Raw genomic sequence first — 13,040 nt, forward strand, 5'->3', positions numbered from 1 at the left:
ACACACATCGCCATCTAGCCCCAAAGTAAGCGTAGCTTGTGTTATGGGTACTGAGATAGCTGATGAATATTTTTTTATGAATATAAAATTCAAAAAAAAAATCAAAATTCATTTATTTCAAGTAGGCCTAATTAATAAGCACTTATGAAACGTCAAGTTTGTTTGTAGTGACTCTACCACCGGTTCGGAAGGCAGAATATAATACACATAAATACCTATAATATACAGGCAAACACCCAGACACTGAAAAACATTCATGTTCATCACACAAACATTTTCCAGTTGTGGGAATCGAACCCACGACCTTGGACTCAGAAAGCAGGGTCGCTGCCCACTGCGCCACTCGGCCGTCAAAATATATCGGACATGCATTTAATGTACGGATATTACGATAACTTTGAATTTTAGAAAGTATTACTTATATGATTCTTCATGCCCTGAGCTTGTATGTAGAAGTAGGCTTAGGGGCCTCTACACACTACGTTAGCACCGTCGGCGCCTGTTTGTAGCGATGCAGTCGCGATACCTACGCGAGTTAAACGCCTATATGACGTTTGCACACCTGTATAAATTCAAGCACGCGTTGGGAAGATACAGACGCGTTCCAACTGTGTGTCGATACAAATGTGCTGGCATTTTGCATTTTTAAGAAGATCTTCGTCAACAGTAGCAACATGGTGGTCGCTAGCGACGCGCGTTTGAATCGATATAAACGCTATGCTAACGTGTGTGATGATAACTAATGCTAACGTGAGCGCTTAAAAAAAGTAGTGTGTACAGGCTCTTAGGCAGCAGGCGCGGCGTAAGTACTGCCTGAATGTTGTATCTTCTAAAAGTGTTACTGGTAACCGGTTTAGAATTGGTAATTTTAGGTTGTTTTTATAGAATTCGTATTGTATATTGTATAGAAGCAGGCGTTACTTTGCGGAAATCCATGATATATTAACAAAATTAAGCTTAATTTGCTATACTCCGCGAAAAACTCGCTTTAAGTTGGCAAACATTTGACTAAAAGAAGCCCATTATAAAAATAAAAATGCATTCATCTTTGGAAGTTGTATTCAACAGAATTACGAAATAATATTGAAGCATGTATAAGCACATTTCAATCAAAAGAAGCATTTTTATTTTTTCATACAAACGAATTCAAAACATTCAGTGTTTACTTATGACAACCCTATTGAAGATAAAAAACCGAAATGCGCATAGTACCTACACTACGCGACAGGAGTCACATGATTTTTATTTATTTAGCATGTTATGCTAGGCGTGCTTCCAGATACAGCACAACATCACATGCAAATCATCATTTCTTTCAGTTAAAACTATGGCAGTGGTTTACTCAAAAACTGGGTTATTGGGTTTTTGGTTTCATAGATAAGTCTAAGAGATAGTACATACTGTACCTCTAAAGCCTGTATTGTTTCGGTTTTCATTAGCCTCACTAGCGCGATGCAGGATCTTTCTAGCGCCATCTAGTTAGGTAATGTGGAGACGGCCATAGTACTCCACTCCGGGATATTTATCTATGTGAGTGCCCTCCCGCAGATCAGCTTAGGTTTGGTTAGACTAAGCATAGTCCGTATACTGACTTGGTCAGAAACCTACATACGAACGAGTTTATTTTCGAGTCACTTAAAAATAAACAATCATCCCAAACACAATCCCATATCGACGTTATCAAAGCAATCCCACAATGCGAACTCGACAACGTATTACCGTACAAATTCGCTTGCAGCAAGTCTGCGCGGGCGCACGCGGTACTATAATTACGCTCTATCAATGCGGTACTGGTTATTGAAAGGCTGGGGGGCGGGGGATATTAAGATGATGGCAGGCTTGTAATTTGATGGATTAAGGAACACTCCCGCGGGCCCTTAACATCGTGTAATGGGGATTTGAGCATCTTGATCGCGGGGACTGTGATGACGGGAACGGCGATGTTTAGGTAAAAATCATCAGGAACATTGACAACCTGTCTACTACAGGGCACGAGTCTTCTTTCAGCGCGAGAAGAGTTTAGTCCGTACATAACATTATGGAGAACTTTTAGGCGTGCAGGTTTCCTCACGATGTTTACCTTCACTCTTAAAGCAGAAACCTACCGTTTCTGCTTTAACCAGGCTCGCTAATTGCGCATTGTTAGACATCACACGATTTTGACTCTCCTCATGATATTCCCGACACCGTTAAAGCAACGGTTAATTAATAAAATTAATATTTGATTGCATAAATCAAAAACGCTCATAACTCTGAAATGTTACAGGCCGGGGATCGAACACGTTACCCCCGAAAGGGAGGCCGACGCTGTAACCACTAAACTATCACTGATGTAGGTAAAAACATCTAAGAACTTAAAAGATTAACGGCCGAGATCGAGAGGAGCGGCGGCGGTGAGGTTGCGGTTTTAAGAGCAGTGATATCCTAGTGTTTAACACTTAGGCATTCATTGGGGTTACCGTTATTCTTTTCACGCACCTCTTATTTCTTGGAGCTATGTGCGTTTTCAATTGAAGCAATAAAATATCAGTTGCTTTAACGGCGTCGGAAATATCTTGAAGAGAGATGTTGCTGGTGGTGCGATGAAAGTTCTGTATAAAGGCCTCAAAGGCCTGTGTCTGCCAATACGCACATGGCGAGCGTGGACTACGGTCTAAATCCTTATCATTCTGAGAGGAGACTAGTACCCGTAGTGAGCCAATATTTTAAATGCTGATTTAAAATATCGGCATCATCTGGCTTGGCCAGGCCAGGCTGGACTAAAGGCCTCTCCCAACGGGAGGGCTTGCCCACAATCAGCTGGGCACGCGTGTTGGCAATCGCAGTTTATGGTAGTAGTAGCACAAAGGACGCTGCTGTAGTTGTAGTTCTAAAAAAAATTAAAGTATTCTGTATCGCTAAGCCTTAAATGAGGAGTTTGCTGCTGTCCGCTGAGGAGTTCTGTCCTCTATCTCCAACCACATTCATCAGATTATCACAACGTTTGGGGAAAATTAAACACATATTATGACCTCTATAGTACAGAAATAATTATTTAAATCGGTAATAATTTTCGGAGTTATGGTGTAAAATCGTTAAACACTTTCATCCCCTCTCCCAAAGGAACCGAGCTTAATGTCGGGATAAAAAGTATCCTATATTACTTCTAACACTTCCAAGAATATGTATCAAAAGTTTAATGAAGATCGGTTCAGTAGTTTTCGCGTGAATGCGTAACAAACAAACTTACATTCACATTTATAATATTAGTAGGGATTTTCGTAATCAGAAGTATCTAAATCGATTTATTTTAATGGTATATGGATCTAACATTGTACGATTGGATAGCGCTGCAATAATTGTCACGAAACTAGACAATTCGTATAGTCTAACTGACAGTCAGACATGATAGGCCTTGTAGAGGCGTGGCTGCTGCGGCCGAGACTCGGGTAACGGCACGTGAGAACCGACGGTGTCTACAGTATTTACTAGCAATGCAATATCTCGCATTTCTTGGAAATCATCTGAAAACTTTATAAATTACCGATACAGTTTTAAATCCGATCCGAATCGATATATAGCTTCGAAAACATAGGAATATGCCCGTTTTATAATAATTAATAATAATAAATAAATATACTACGACAATACACACATCGCCATCTAGCCCCAAAGTAAGCGTAGCTTGTGTTATGGGTACTAAGATAGCTGATGCATATTTTTTTATGAATATAATACACATAAATACTTACAATATACAGATAAACACCCAGACACTGAAAAACATTCATGTTCATCACACAAACATTTTCCAGTTGTGGGAATCGAACCCACGACCTTGGACTCAGAAAGCAGGGTCGCTGCCAACTGCGCCACTCGGCCGTCAATATAATAGCCGTTTTATATAATAGAAAATTATGATACTATAAATATGGCATCGCATGATTAAATTTAGTGTGGATACCATGATTGATTACACAACCTATTCGTTCTTTCTTATGTTGTCCTAAGCAAGGTTGCCCGGCGATGGAGATCGTTACTAAGCTATAAGGCTGCCATTTGTATTCTATTCCCAATCTTTGTGTTTCTCTTCTTTGGTGGATTTGTGGACCGGTGGACTATACAGGACGCACCTTTTGAGAACTCTAGGGGATGCCGATTTCCTCACGATGTTTTCTTTCACCGTTTAAGCTAGTGATATTTTAATTGTTTACAACGCACATAACTTATAAAAGTTAGAGATGCGTGCTGGGATTCGAACTGGGGCCCCCGAAAGTGAGGTTACTATCACCGCTTTAACAGTGGTGACAATAATGTGCCATATTTGTGGCGAACAATAAGACCGGGATTTAGGGGAGTGCTTGCTATATAAAAAATGGTAGGTATATATTTAACTTGGATTTACTAAATACATGTTTCAATAAATCATTAAAAGTAATTTTTGAGTATGTCATATATTGAAGTTATCCGAAGTGGCAATATCCATTCAAAATTACCAATTTAGAAATTTGATATTTTTCGGCTGCCCGTCCTTTTAATTTTCCTCGTTTTCGGTTTTCCTAAACCAAGCCGAGATTACGGCGAAGAAAACTACAAAGGATACATTTGTCCATCTCCGAGCGGTTTTAATTTCTTGGGTTACGTACATTGAGATTATATCTATTCAGATATATCTTAATAAGTTCAAATTTCATAAAACGTAAGGCTATAGAAAAATCATATAGAAAAGTTATAATATTAAGGATTACAGGAATGATAAAAAATCTTGGGTATGAATTCCTCTAACTTCCTAACTAACTAGCTAAATATTAATTTGACTGTGAGATGGAGATAACAAAAAAAACCACGGCTGAGTTTGTTTTCGAGTTTGTGGTTTGAAAAGAAAATAGTTATCATCACCTTACAATAATTGCAACATATATGTATGAACGCTTCATAAGTGCGTGCGATAGAATTAATTAACATTAATAAAACATTTTTGAATTTGAATTTAATACGTAGATCGTATAAATCCAATGACAATAACTAATAACTACGTCACGAAACCAATGATAGCAGTTTTCACTTCGCAATTTAACGAAAGGTTATAAGCACGATAGCAGTAAAATTAAATAGCCATTTATTAAGTCACATCAAAGCATATACACTAGGTAACTGGGTACCAGGGGTTCATAAGCAACGGGATGTATAAGCAAGGTACACATTTATCTCCTGAACGATAGTCGCTCGGTCTAATTTTTAGATGCATAGGCGACTCATATCGCGCTAGCGATTGCACGTGGTATTCTGTCTATTTCTATCAGAAAATCTGTTGCTAAAGCACAGGCAAGTGTGTCTTACGTATATTTATACATTACTAGCTGTTGCCCGCGACTTCGTCTGCGTTTGATTTTGTTTTTTGATGTGGCATTAAATTTAGTTGTAGTTCTAAAAAAATTTAAAGTATTCAGTATCGCTTAGCCTTAAATGAGGGGTTTGCTGCTGTCCGCTGAGGAGTTCCGTCCTCTATCTCCAACCACAGTTTGGGCAAAATTAAACACATATTATAACCTCTAAAGTATAAAAATAATTATTTAAATCGGTTTTAATTTGTCGGAGCTTTGGTGTAAAATCGTTAAACACTTTCATCCCCTCTCTTAAAGGAACCGAGCTAAATGGGATAAAAAGTATCCTATATTATTTCTAATACCTTCAAGAATGTGTATAAAAAGTTTCATGAAGATCGGTTCAGTGGTTTTCGCGTGAAAGCGTAACAAACAAACTTACATTCACATTTATAATATTAGTAGGATAGGATAGGTTAGTAGGGACGTACGTATGTATACACGTATATATTGCGTAGTTAATTTTGTATTTGTCGGATAAAGAGGCAAACCGTAGGTTTTGACTAGGTTAGGCTACTAGAGGTTCGATGAAGCTGTCTAGTGAGATCATCTTGGAAGACCCTCACTGACCTTAGTAGTAAGGGATTTATAGATGGCTTCTGTAGCTACATATGGTCGTTAGGGCTTATTTAAAAAAAAATAAAAATTTCTTATAATCTATTAAATATTATATCGTTGAAAATATATATGTACCTTACTAACGGATAGCCCGCGATATTGTCTATGTAATTGTATCTAACTTGTTCTATGTTTTCTGACTTTCTGTGTAATTGTAAACAAACGCTTGTAGTAGAACAACACGTCGCATCGCATGCAAGAAACATGTCCAGCGAAGGACCGCCCGGTTTCCATTCACTTGTGGCGTAGGTGGTATGGTCCGCGACTCAGAAATGCTTTCCCGGACGAGCTCTGTCACAAAATGCTCTACTGTTCATTGTCATCACTTCAACATAAGGACATAGGTCTTTTGTAGGGCATCCCAAAATCCATGGTTCTGGGCCGCATGCCAACGACTACCTTGATGTCGACTGTCAACCTTGTTAGGGATCTGCTACTACTTAAACATAATTATATTACCGTAGAAATTTTACGCCATTATCAACAGCAGAATGCTGTGCAATATCGCGCGATAGCTAATGTGCTTCCAGCCTAAGCTAGCGCACATCGGCAGATAAATCAGCAATGACGGTGTTGCGATTAAAATCCGTGTCGTTTGGAGACAGTCGAACAAGCGGCGACTCGTGAGAACACGGGAGTGTACGCCAAGCGAGCAATGCTAGCATTCCTTTACTAGTTTTCAACTCTGTAGCTTCACGATAAGAATTGTAAACTGGACGTGTTAAATCGGAACATATGACCTTGAATGTGATTTAGACCCAAAATACTGAACTGCACTGCTATGATTTTTTTTATAGTAATCATTGACGGACTAAGCAGATGGCCCACCTGATGGTAAGTGGAAAACCATCGCTTATATTCAAAATTTCACTTATGAAGCGTTCATAATTGTAAGGGGATGGTGATAACTTCGTTCGCCAACTTAAACCTAAAGCTACGAGGGTTCCAAACGCGCCCTGGTCTAAGAAGAGCCCACAACAAGCTTAGCCGGGTTAATTTTTTTTTTGTTATCCCCATCTCACAGTAAATTTATATTCAGCTATGAAGCTAGAGCAATTCACACCCAAGCTATTTCATCGTTTAAGTAATCCTTAATTATCCTTAATTATAATAGGATTTTTCTAAACAGAAAAACACTTCAAAGGGAGCACATCACGCAACATGCCGCACCGTGTCCATAAATTTGAGGCGTAGGTGTTACCTCATGTGCCAGCAACTACACCAGACACCACACGTTCCTTCAGACCGGAACACAGCATTGCAACGATGCTGTTTAGCGGCAGAAATCAGCATGGCGATAATACTACCCCGGACGAGCTCTGTCACAACAAGCTTACTTCTACTGATCATCATTATTTTCGATTTCGACAGCCGGGAGCCTCTCCCGTTCAGAGAGGCTATTAGTCCAGCAGTAGACGTTATAGGCTGTTGATGATGAAAGCAGACAAAGTCTCGGCCAACCGCATATAATAAATAAGACTCCTCAACTGCGTAAGCATCGAGACTCTGCTAAATATATTGCATTTTCCGCCATGCATAATGCTTATAACACTTTACGATCCTAACAAATATTGTCCCTTTATAAGTTTATGCCCTGGGACGTGCAATGTGCATGCTGAGCCTTCATGTTTCACCATTTGTGTTTATGACTCTATAGCAGTTGGTATTTCGTAATCGATAAATAATTTTATGTCTGTGCCGATAAAATTGCTTCCTATAGAGGTAGCTAATTTATTGAAAGCTAGGTATAGAATGTGGCTTCGTGCCTGTTTTGTAGCCAGCTTCTGCAGTCCAGTGAAACCTCATGGTGCAAAATTATTCATCGGTCGCAACGTCATATATTTTTTTTAATTTACTTAGGGTTCACTTGAATTTGGAACAGAAATACGATGTTATGTACGTCAAAAATATTAGTCATCAGTCAATCTATAAACATATATATATATACAAAAAGCTCTACTATTTAGTAATAATAAATAATAATAATAAATATACTACGACGTTACACACACCACCATCTAGTCCCAAAGTAAGCGTAGCTTGTGTTATGGGTACTAAGATGCAGTGAATATTTTTATGAATAACTAGCTGTACCCTGCCACGCTGTGGCACATTGTGATTGAATGGTTGAGAAAAATAGATAAAAAATTCCTTGATGCGGATTATAAATCTGGCTATAATTTCAGCTCGATCGGTGCAGAACTTTTTGAGTTTTTGAAGCGTACACAAACCAACATAACATTTATATATATATAGATATACATAAACACTTAGAATATACAGATAAACACCCAGACACTGAAAAACATTCATGTTCATCACACAAACATTTGTGGGAATCGAACCCTGCCCACTGCGCCACTTAAACAAAACAAATTGTTATTAATCTTAAATTGAAAGCTTTTTACAGAATACGATGTTGTCACTTAATTTAACGGATACTATTCGTTGTTAGTGTTAGAAGCTGAAACCTGACGCACACTAAATTATTCTTGTAACCTCCAAAGTGGGTCCTACGCATTGACTTTTTCCATTATTTTTTGCTACAGCTACCGCCTGATTAAAATCTTAGTTACGCAATAATCGTATATTTAAAAAAAAATAACATAGCATAACATTTAGGCAGCGTGATGGGCCGGTGCTTAAATGTGCATGCCTACAAGTTGGTGAGAGATGTTTATATCTACTCATTATTATTTCTTCGGGCAGTGCGTGAATCTGAATCAGAAATTTCATAACATTCCTGATGCAAGCATTCAACGTTTAATAACAGCTCATTTAACGTCCCTATTCACATAATCAATGCATAACAAAATTTCTTTAATGGCCCGTATGTAATGGTGCAAGTGTAAAGGTTTATCGATGTCAATAATAGTTTTAATGCACCGGTGTCATTGTTCGTGTGGTATTAGCATAGAGATTAGTTGTAAATTGCTTCCTCTACGTACCTCGCTGTTATAAATTGGTTAATTATGCTGATGAGCTTAGGGCGTTAACGCCGATCTTTGTTAACTTCTTTATTATATATTATATTAATTTCATGCACACGTGGAGTCTCTATATACAACGTGTAACGGAATCACGAACTACTGTTGGTGGGTGCATACAGTGGCGTGCATAGAGGGAATACACAGGGTATGCAGATTATATAAAAGTAACAAAATCTCCAATACGAGTTATAAATACTTAAGGGTAGGCTTTTTATAACTCTTACAATGCCTTTCATTAAGTTTTTTTAACTCGTACTGAAGATATTCTTCATTTTATATCATCTGCATTCCCTGTGCATACCCTATATGCACGCCACTGGGTGCATAAGTGTATATCATAAGGAATCACCCTATAAAAATATTAAATCAAAAGATGCGTATTTGTTTTTCTATAAAAACTAATGCGAAACATTCTCATTGTGTACTTATGGCAACTCAATTGAAGATAAAAGAACGACACGTGCATAATAACTACGCTAAGCGACGCGTACCTACCTAATAAAATAACAGAACTCACTTGATTTTACTTTTGCATTAGGCATAAGGGTTGTAGTTCGTTTTTTTCAGTAAAAACTAACATACTACTACTAACTAAACTTTTATAATAATGCATAAAACATACACATTAAATAAATAAATAAAACATTACACACACTACCATGCATTGAATTTTATCATATTTTACTATCGTTACCACATAATTTGACCATTTGGGTTATAATTTGTTTGAAAAAAAAACTGGGTAAATTGACAGTGTAGCTTTGGCGAAATCTGTGATTAAAAACGTCGTCTTTGAATAGAACCTTAATCTGGTTTAAACTCATAATTACAATCAATTATGGTCGAATTTCGATCAGTGGGCGACTCCTAGTAATTTCGCGTTGACGTATATTTCAGTTTTCACGTAAAAGTAATTGGAAATGCCCTTATTTTTGCCGTCATCCGGACGTTGGTTCTATCTGCGATGACTGCATCTTTTATTTATCTCAGGAAAAGTAGGAAGAGCCAAAGCTTTTCATTGGAATAAGTAGCAAAAAAAAAACTATCTGATTGATTTTATCGAAAAATTATGCATAGCTCACAATATGTCTTTCCAAATATAAAGTAGTGTGTGCCCACAAGGTCCTGTGATAATTTTATAACAATCTGTAACAGAACTTATTTTAAATACTTTAATATCTGACGGGCTAATAACCCTCCATGCGTTGTTTAAATAGGCAAAGATAATAAACCCCGTTACTTACGTAGTTAAGAAGGTAACACTTTCCATTCACTTTGTAAACTGATTTTCTTCCTTACATTTTTTTAATCATTAAGTATGTGGCAATAAATGCGAAAGTATTTATTACCACCTGCTGATTGCTTGTTTGTCCTGTTTTACGCCCTAGCGAAGCAACCAATGGACTTGATTTTAAGCTTACAGTTAGTTGAAAGGACGGAGAGTATCATAGGCTACTTTTTATACCAGGAGGACTTTCAATTCCAAAGGGATTTGTAAAAAACTGTAATAAAAGCGGGCGAAGAACGCGGGCAATAACTAGTTAAGCTATTAACGAGAGCTTTATTGTTATCACTTAATTTTTTTTTTTTAAGTTTTCATCCTTTACTTTTATCTCTTACAGGTTTGGAGTTGACCCATCACACGATGTTATTACATGTGAGTTCAAAAATATATAATACAGTTACTATTGTTAACATTACACGAAAATCACTTAACAAAACTGAATTGATAGGTTTCCATAGAATTTCCACGCGGACGAAGTCATAGCCTATACTGACACCGATACTGACGAAGGTAGTCAATATTATCATCCAATATTGCCGCATCTACGGATAAGTAATAATACAATATAGTGAGCTACCGTATATTTTACAGGCTTTTATTTAAGTTTCATCTCGGTGTCTGTCTATCTGTGATCAATACAATGTGAAACCTACTTGTTTTTGACAGTGGAGCGGCTAATATACCTACTGTTGCACATACTAACAGTTGCCCCTGCCTGTGATCGAACCTAGGATCTAACATTTATAAAACCGCTGCGCCAGAGCGGTCGACATAGAGTTACCTACTCATATCTATTTATTTTATGATCGCGAAAAATGGCTGCAATTTATAAAAATCTCTTGTTACATGTAACGTTGTGCACGATATTTTCAAACGTTTTTGCAATATCTCTCCCTTAGCCGGTTAATTTGTTACCGCGTCCAGGATTTATTTACAGGCAACATTATCCCGTCCCATCAAAGTGAATATAATGTGCGTGTACTAGAAAATGCTAAAAATGGCTACATCTGCAAAACATGAATGCGGTTTTCTATATTTTCATTGACTTTTTATCTTTATCTTAATTTTTAAGGTGATGATTCCATAATTCAACATATTACAATGTCAGATCAACTTATCTCATAATCTTTATTCTTAGCATATTAATGAAGTGAAAATTTCTTTAAGCGCGTTGAGCACTTTTTCGGTGAAAAAGATCGTGATAATCGTTGAACCCACGTCATCGTGACTGAACGCTTTCCATGAGCTATATGTATACTTATACATAGATAAGTACATAGGTCACAATGTACAAATACTTGTTTTTATACAGACTGTTATATCCTTATTTTTGCTTTCCAGTACATAATAATAATGAAATTACACATTACATTAATAGGCTAATAAATTTTCTAATAAATTATTAGCATATTAATGTATTTTTTATCTCTATAAAGTAAATTGATATATACTGCTTATAGTATATACGTATAGCTTTTAAATGATTAATACTCTCAATTTTAGATTTTTCTCAACTATGGAAAAAAATACGGACGATTCCCAGGATGAAAGAAACAGAAAGAGAAAAATCGATGACACAGCTGATGATGTAAAGAAAAAAAGAGAAGAAAGATTACAAAAAGGCAGAGAAAGGTCTAGACGACACAGAGAAAAGAAAAGGAATGAACACGCTGCGCTGGTTATCGGAGGTCTTACTGATGCCGACAAAGAAAAACAAGAAGAAAGATTACGTTATGACAGAGAAAAGTCTAAAAGATACAGAGAAAAGAAAAAGAATGAAGTCGTCGCTCTTTCCTCTAGTGATTTTTCGAGTGATAATTCTATTTCAAGAATTAAAAAAAATAGACAAAAGCAAAACTCTAAGCGTTATCGTGATAAAATAAGAACATTAAATTTACTGAAAGCAAATATTTCTAACCGAAAGAATGTAACTCACAGCATTCATAGTTCTCAAATAGTAGACCTGTCCTCGAAAGATTTGCCTTATGAACCTCCAGTCATTGATACTTCACAAATTGCAGGCCCGTCCTCCAGAGATGTGCCCTATGTACCAGTCAAGCCAAGAAAATATACTCTTTTCCTTAATTTAAAAAAAGATCGGTGATGGATTCAATCTAACCGAAGAAGAATAAAGTATAATAGAATTCAGATTTGTAACTAAAGAACACACACAATTAGTAACGCACGAACAACAGTTCACTTTTGAACAGTTAGAAAATAAAACTGATTCATTAGCATCAGAAGTTTCGTTGTTTTTCATAATGTCGAGCAAGAAATTTTGTTAGGCAGGAGTTACATTAAATTAATTCAATTTAAACAAAGAGCGATGATGGGTTCAATCTAACAGAACTAAAGAACACACACAATTAGTATGCCGGAAGACAGATATATAAATATATATATATATATATATATATACGAATAATAGGGTTAACGAATACAACAGTTCACTTTTGAACAGTTATGAAAATAGTACTGTTTAAGCATGTCGAGCAAGAAAATTTTGTTAGGGTAGAAGTTAAACAAAATGAAATCAATGAATCAAATGATTACCTTATGAATTAGTTCTAGCTCCTTTCTGACTTAATAGGATACCTATTAAAATAAATGTCGCGGATGGTTTAATTAACGGCACTGTAAAGAGATAACTTCTCATAGAATGTGATGAAAATGAATAATCGTAAGACTTTGGTTCATATTCTCAAAATCAATTAGGCAAAAATGTGCAACAAAGTCTAGAAGCGACATAGTCAGATTAAAAATCGACACTTCTATCGACATATC

General features: G+C 36.7%; 1 protein-coding gene across 1 annotated transcript in view; it reads left to right on the top strand.

Moving 5' to 3' along the window:
- The window catches only part of LOC120630330 (protein N-terminal asparagine amidohydrolase), a 134,223-nt gene that overhangs the window by 15,557 nt on the left and 105,626 nt on the right, over positions 1-13,040 (top strand). Inside the window, exon 2 of the mRNA XM_039899526.1 lies at positions 10,594-10,628. The gene's annotated coding sequence lies outside the window, so the exon portion shown is untranslated. The remainder of the gene's footprint in view (positions 1-10,593; positions 10,629-13,040) is intronic.

This window comes from Pararge aegeria, chromosome 16, assembly GCF_905163445.1.
Source record: "Pararge aegeria chromosome 16, ilParAegt1.1, whole genome shotgun sequence".
In the NCBI taxonomy this organism is placed as follows: domain Eukaryota; kingdom Metazoa; phylum Arthropoda; class Insecta; order Lepidoptera; family Nymphalidae; genus Pararge; species Pararge aegeria.